Raw genomic sequence first — 7,148 nt, 5'->3', positions numbered from 1 at the left:
ATGCAAAAAAATGTTATGCCAAAATAATTGCTAAACGCTTACTCACTATTTTACCCAATGTAATACATTCTGATCAAGTAGGGTTTTACAAAAAGCAGGCAAGCCCCAGATAGTACACACAGAATTATACACTTACTACATAGTGTGGAACACTCCCGTACCCCAACAATTCTACTGGCACTTGGGGCAAAAGTGCATTTGATAGAGTCCACTGGGGTTTTGCATTTGCGACCCTCAAATAATTAATTCTTGGAGAAAAAGTAAGTAGAATGATTAAGGCCTCATGTCCACGGCTATATTAATATTTGAAATCCGCAGTGTTTTTCCCGCACGCGGATCCACGCCCCATAGGGATACATTACACAGGCGCGGATCCGCATGCGGGGAAAAAAAACCGCGACATTCTCCATTTTAGTGCGGGTCTCCCGTGGGGACGGGTCCCGCAGGCTTCTATTGTAGCCTATGGAAGCCGTCCGGATCCGCGGAACACGCGTACCAGAATTAAAACTCACCTGTCCGGACGCTGCGGATCTTCCCTCCGTCGCGGCCGGATCTTCTTTCTTCGGCCCGGCGGATGTGTCCGGCGCATGTGCGCGGCACGCCGGGTCGAAGAAAGAAGATCCGGCCGCGACGGAGGGAAGATCCACAGCGTCCGACAGGTGAGTTTATTCTTATTTTAAGCCTCGTATCCGCAGGGCAGGAGGGACCCGCTGCGGGTTTATCCATGAAGAATCCGCGGTGGGCCTGATTTTCCCCGTGGACATGAGGCCTTAAGCACTCTATACCAGACCAACAGCTAAAGTATTAGTTGATTGGACTATCGATATCTTTTAATAAATCTAATGGAGTCCGACATGTATGCCTGTTATCTCAGCTTCTTTTTACCCTGATCATCGAGCCCTTAGCAGAATTACTCCACATTAACCCAAATGTGCAAGGTATAGACACCGGTTTTCATAAACTCAAAATAGGTCTATTCACAGATGGGTATGATTCTAATGTTTCCCTCCAGTCTCTGCGGGAAACATAGATTATACAAAACTACAGTCAAGTTTTATATTGCAGTCTGAATAGTAACAAATCCCAAATTGTAGGTATTAATATTTTACCCAGCCACAAAGAGGCCCTGCAGAAGCAATTTCCTTTTGATTGGCAAGTAGACAGTGCACCTTATTTAGGTATCATTTTGACCCACCCTTTAAAACTGGTCCTTGAAAAAAAAATGTGATCCCTTGCCATTATCTTTACAGCAAGAGATTAACTCATAAATCACACTACCTGCCTTGGTTAAGTAAAATCTCAGTCTACAAAATGATGATGCTTCCCAAATTACTTTATATGTTCAATCGTAGTACCTAAAAAGATCCTCAAAAAACTCCAAAGACTGATAACCGACTTTATATGGGAAGGAAGCCTAGAGTGGCATTAAATATTTTAATTTTACGAACAGAAAGAGGAGGCATTGGCGAGCCGAAGTTAGTAGCATATCATAGAACTTCAATTATTAACCAAACTAAGCACTGCCTAAAGGGTATATGCTGGCAAGGAATTGAAGAATCAATGGTGGGTCAAAGGTCTCGGAGTGCCCTATTATTGGCAACTACTAGCTCTGTTACAATTAAGGCCCCACCATTAAAAATTAGCATCTCAAATCTTCCCCCAGCAATGTAGGCGTCTTTAGAAAATTGGAAGCATCTAGTTCAAAATCTAGAGGCCGTCTACCACCCAATTAAACATAACCCACCTTTAGAAATTTTGTAATTTTACATTAAAGATATGTCCCTAAATGTATGGAAATCAAAAAAGGTTCTTCTTCTAGATGAAATAATATAACTAGTAAAGAGCTATATGCTGAATTGGGAAAGAATTGGAAACCTCATTCACTATAGAAACCTGGGAAGCTGCATTTAAACACACCACAAGCAACTAGAGGAGCAGGTATTCTCAAAATATACATAGAAATCATCACTCGTTGGTACCCGATTACTGTAGCACTCAAAAACAGGTATGGAAAGGCTGATGGCAATCCGTTCAACTAGTCTCACAAAATATTACGTATAAGTATGGAGCATCAGGCATTCAAAGTACTCAACTTAATTGCACAAAGAGCAAGTTTATTGTTGTTCACGGCTAGGAGGATCTTTTATCTCTCTGACGCACACTGCGCTACATCTACACGAAACTAGAGAAGTTTGTAGTTGCGTGTTTATTACTTTAGGATGACAGCCCAAAATACTATTTTGAAAACTTGTGACGTGTGTATGTTCAATTTCCATATTGTTACAATTGTAACATTTTTCTAATGTAATGTACAAATGCCTTATTTTGGAGTGGTCATCGACAAAATAAAAAATGAGAGCTAGATAATGGTCTTCATGGCCACAACAGAAGCTGCAAACCCCTACATACCGAGTCCAGCTCTCAGCGGAGTTCACACCTGCGTTATTTTGTTGCATTTTGTGCAAAAATACTGAAGGGCTAAAACTGGCAATTCATTGACATGGGCAGCACCTAACAGACCCCTTTAGCAATAATGGACCCTGCAATGATGATGGATTCAGCCCAGTGGCAGGATATTTATTATGGTCTGTGTGCCCTGCGCTGATAAAGAAATACGTGCACTTTTTAATTATATAACTACATTGGCCATCAATGTTCTTCAAGGACTGTTGAACTGACAACACGGACTATTGTGAGGACTTGGTTTAAAAACTGCTGCTAAAATACGTATGCTGGTGAAGTAATATGCAGAGTGTTGGTTATGTTTGGTAATGTTTAAGAAAATGCGCAGGAGGTGAAGCGCGGAGAATGTTTATCATGTTACGTAGCTTTTAGCTCAAGTGTCGTTACAGGAGGAAGAAAGAAGAAGCTGAATTTGTAAGTGAGGTTCCCTCAAAAATCCTACTAAAACTCCAGGGTCTGTCTGTGCAATTCTAAGGTATTCCCATCCTTTGCACATCCCCATTTCTGTTTGGAGTGTTGACGTTTCCACCTTCAGTAGCTTAGGAAGGGTGAAGAGGGGGGGGGGGGGGGTGGGCGGGAGCAGACGCTGCAGAGATAGCTCCAGGCTGCAGGAGAACTCCAGCGGTAATTGCACCTTCCCAGGCGCTCTTTCGGGGCTGAAACCACTGCCACCGAACCCACAGGACCCGGAGCTACAAAACAAGACCCCACCTGGGTCTCTAGCAGAAATCGCGATTTTGCAGCCTACTAGACCGGGCGCATCCCCGGCCTAAAGTTTGTCAGTGTTAAGATGTGTCTGTTTGAGGCTGCGCTATCAGCATTATATTAGATACTTATATCATATCTGGAACTAGCTCTTCAGGCAGTAACAGCTCTTCAGGCCTCATACATCTCCATTAGTTTGGAGACATCTCAATGTGGCTACATAGATCCCATGTTATCAAGATCTTTATTTTGCCACTGAGAGACCGACCTCTTTATTAATTAAAACTCTGTCCTGATGAAACAGTGTGCATAGTTAAGCACACTGTGGAGACGCGTCGGCAGAAAGCCACAATTATTTATTGGTGAAAAGGGATAGAAACTTTCACTAATTTAGTGGACCGACCGCTATCTGAGACAAAATACAGGTTTCAAGCTGTGGAGTCCTAGTCCAACAGAGGATACGCTAAATTGCATACGGCATAATCAATAACCCATATGCAGGTGTGCAAACCATTCAGGCAGATATTGGATTGTTGAATGTGCACACTCCTGACAGACATTTATTCTTAATACCAGTCAGTGAGAGAACAAGACACTGATAGCTGTCAAACATCATCGATTTAATCCTTGGTGTTTTTCCTATAAGACAGCGACAAATCAGTAGTCTTGTAAGAGTTACCATTAATATTTATAGTATTTATCACCTAATAGTTGTCTCCATTACACCATTGGAACGACAGTAGACAATTGGGGTAACTCTTTTGAGAAAAATACAGTGGATAAAAACATCTATGCCCATCTGGGCACCACTATCCATATCTCTCCCTAAATAACTGGATTTTATCTTGGGATATTTTTGAGAAATATCCCTATTTCTTTGTTTGTTTTGTCCACTTTATACTACGTGTAAATTATTTTATACTAGTACGTTTTTAATTTGACTTAATAAAAGTTATATTTTAGTGTAAGGCCTTTGTCAGTGAATAACCCGGCCTAAAGTTGAAAGCGCGGCCGACCGGAAGTGAGGGCCAGCTGCAAATCGCGGCAACAAACCTGCTCTGAGAAGCAGCGGGAGTGGAAGAGCAGCTGCAGCCCAGGAAAGGCAAGCCGGGGAGCAAGTAAAGAAGGGGGCAAGAGAGCAGCGGACCCACGAGTGAGTACTACTTACCACAAGCCCCCCCCCCCCCTTGGTGCTTACAACAAGCTGCTGCAGAGGATCCAGGGCTGCCTGTGACCCCTACCTCCCGGCCAAGCAGTGACTCTTTCCCAACATCACCCCTCAGAGATCCCTCTTCCTGGGGAGGACAATATTGGTCCAAAACACTGCCAGGCCATCCACAAAATTTTACCAGCACCAGCTTGAGGCAGCCTCCACCGGGCCACATAAATCGCCATAGCAGACAGTGCATGAGCTTCCAGAACAATATAAGCCCGGTCTCTGCCCTGAAAGAACAATTACCCGCTCCTAGCGACCGTATAGCCCAAAACCACTGTGCTGCCAGACCACCAGAAAAAATTCAGCATAAACTATGTCCCACAATAAGGTGCTACAACTAGCCCAAAGACCAAGATCACACCTGAGTGCGCAGGCAAAACCGCACCAACCCAGCCGCTGCCGGGTGCCCCTCCCCCCCTCACAGGGATAAGCTCATACGCAGTCAGTGGAATGGCCACGGCCTGTCCATGAGCTGCGCTCTGACCCCGTTCCAGCCATTTGGACAGAAGAATCTTTCGTCACCGAACTAGATAATATACAACAGTGAAAATCTAATATGTCCAGGAGGATAAGCAGACAAAACAAAGGACAACAAACGACCTCTCAGTGCACACTACCAGAACTGTTCTCAGGCAATCAATACTCCCCACTAGCTCAAATGGATCATTCACCCCCTAACCCCAGCTCGGGGGACTCCACCAGCATCACCCAAGATACTGACCCTCCCACCAACTCCCTAAATTCCAAACTCTCAGCCTCAGAATCTACGCTCCTCACCCACATTAAAAAACTGTTCCAAGAAGAACTCCAAACACCAGTTCAAGATATCTCCAAACAAATCAATGACTTAGGTCAACTAATGAGCTCGTACAGAAAACAGACGAGATCATTGATGCCCTAGACCACGAGAGAGCTAGATGGGATGACTACGCCGAAAGAATAGAAGCCCTCAAACTAAAGATCTTGAAAATTGAAGCAGGAGAGCTAACATTCGCATACGAGGCCTACTGGAATCAATCACCAACTTAAAAGAAGCAGCGACCAATTTATTCTCTGCGCTTCTCCCCCAAGTTGCACAAGAATCATTCCGCATGGATAGAATACATCATGCCCTCTTCAGACCGACCAATACTGACCTCCCAAGAGACACAGTATTGAAACTACACTAGTCGGAGATGCGAGACCAACTTCTACTAGCGGCCCGTAACCTGAACTCATTGCCTGGGGTCCCCCCCTCCGTACAAATATTTGCGGACTAAGCACCATCCACCCTAGCAAAACGAAGAGCGGTCACCTTGGCCCTAGAACGAGCTAATATTAGATACCGCTGGAATTTCCCATTTGCCCTACTGGTCAGAAGAAACCGAAGATCTTTCGTCATTAAATCCCTGGAAGAAGGAAAACGTATGCTTGAAGAAGAACGCATCCCCTTCGAGATCACAACTGGAAGATCCCCCAGAACTCAAAGACCGACCCGTTTCTGGACAACAGTAGAAAATCCCCGCCGCAGAACAACAACAACTGAGAACCAAGACCCGATCGCCTGAGATAGATATGTATCACATGTTTTAATGTACCCGTTATTCTGAACAAACCTGAGATCTCCCAGGTCTCCCGTCAGGGGACCAGGCACAGACTAGGAACTACATGTCTCATGCGCGGGGCCTAACGAACACTAACCACCACAAACAGAACTCTCTTAAAACCCCTGCGAACAAGTCCACTTGTCTACACTTACTTAAGAATCACATATGGACCAATACCTTATTTGTTATGAACAGATACTTAAATATTCTTGTCTACTAGCGCATGTCCGGTTGGGACCCTTTGGCGATCTACTCACACATCCATGAACTCCACTGCATCAGACGGAGTCTCATGAGTATATCACCATCAAGGTCCCATGGGGACATGCTCAGAACCGTTTAATCGTTTAAAAACAACAGCCTCCGGGCCTTCTAGGTTAATCTAGTTCAAGCAAATTCCTACACTATGTTTTATTGCTTCTGTTATTATTAAGACACAATGCTGAACTGGGACGGGGCGGAGAATCTTGACGCCCACTCCCTTCCAGACTCCGAGTGCCCTCCCCCACGTTCTAGAGGGAGACACTCAGTTTGGGATTTCTCGGGTGATAGAACCCAACAAAGTTTGATATTTCATTACTTGTATTATTTTACTATATGTTATATTTAATGTTGAAACCTGATTCCACAATCTGTCCACCTCATGCTCTTAAACCTATGAGCCTCCCACCTTTACAACATTCTCTCAAGATTACTCAGCCTTCTCCCCCCTCTCCACAATGGCCACTATAATATCACATAATGTCAAAGGATTTAACTCCCCAGTCAAGAGAAGGAAGGCATTTGCTCAGTACACCAAACTTAAACCCGACATCATCTGCCTCCAAGAAACCCATTTTTCGTCCTCTTCTGCCCCTAAATATCTACACCCCCAATACACGCGCACTTACTCCTCGGTAGCAACTTAAAAGCATCAAGGTGTAACGATCCTATTGCATAACTCCTTTCCCCTCACAATAGACAAATCAGAAATAGACCCTTCGGGTAGATTCATTATTTTACATGGCACAATAAGAAATCAGAAAATGATCTTGGTGAACTCCTACGCCCCGATCTGCAACCCTTATAAACTATTCATGCAAATCTCCAGAAAACTTAAGTCACTGCCACAAGCCACCATCTACTGGATGGGAGACTTCAACATGGTCCTCTCCCCTACCTTGGATCGCTCCTCCCAA

The sequence above is a fragment of the Eleutherodactylus coqui genome, chromosome 10, assembly GCF_035609145.1.
Source record: "Eleutherodactylus coqui strain aEleCoq1 chromosome 10, aEleCoq1.hap1, whole genome shotgun sequence".
Classification (NCBI taxonomy): Eukaryota; Metazoa; Chordata; class Amphibia; order Anura; family Eleutherodactylidae; genus Eleutherodactylus; species Eleutherodactylus coqui.
Note: the sequence above shows the minus strand (reverse complement) of the source record.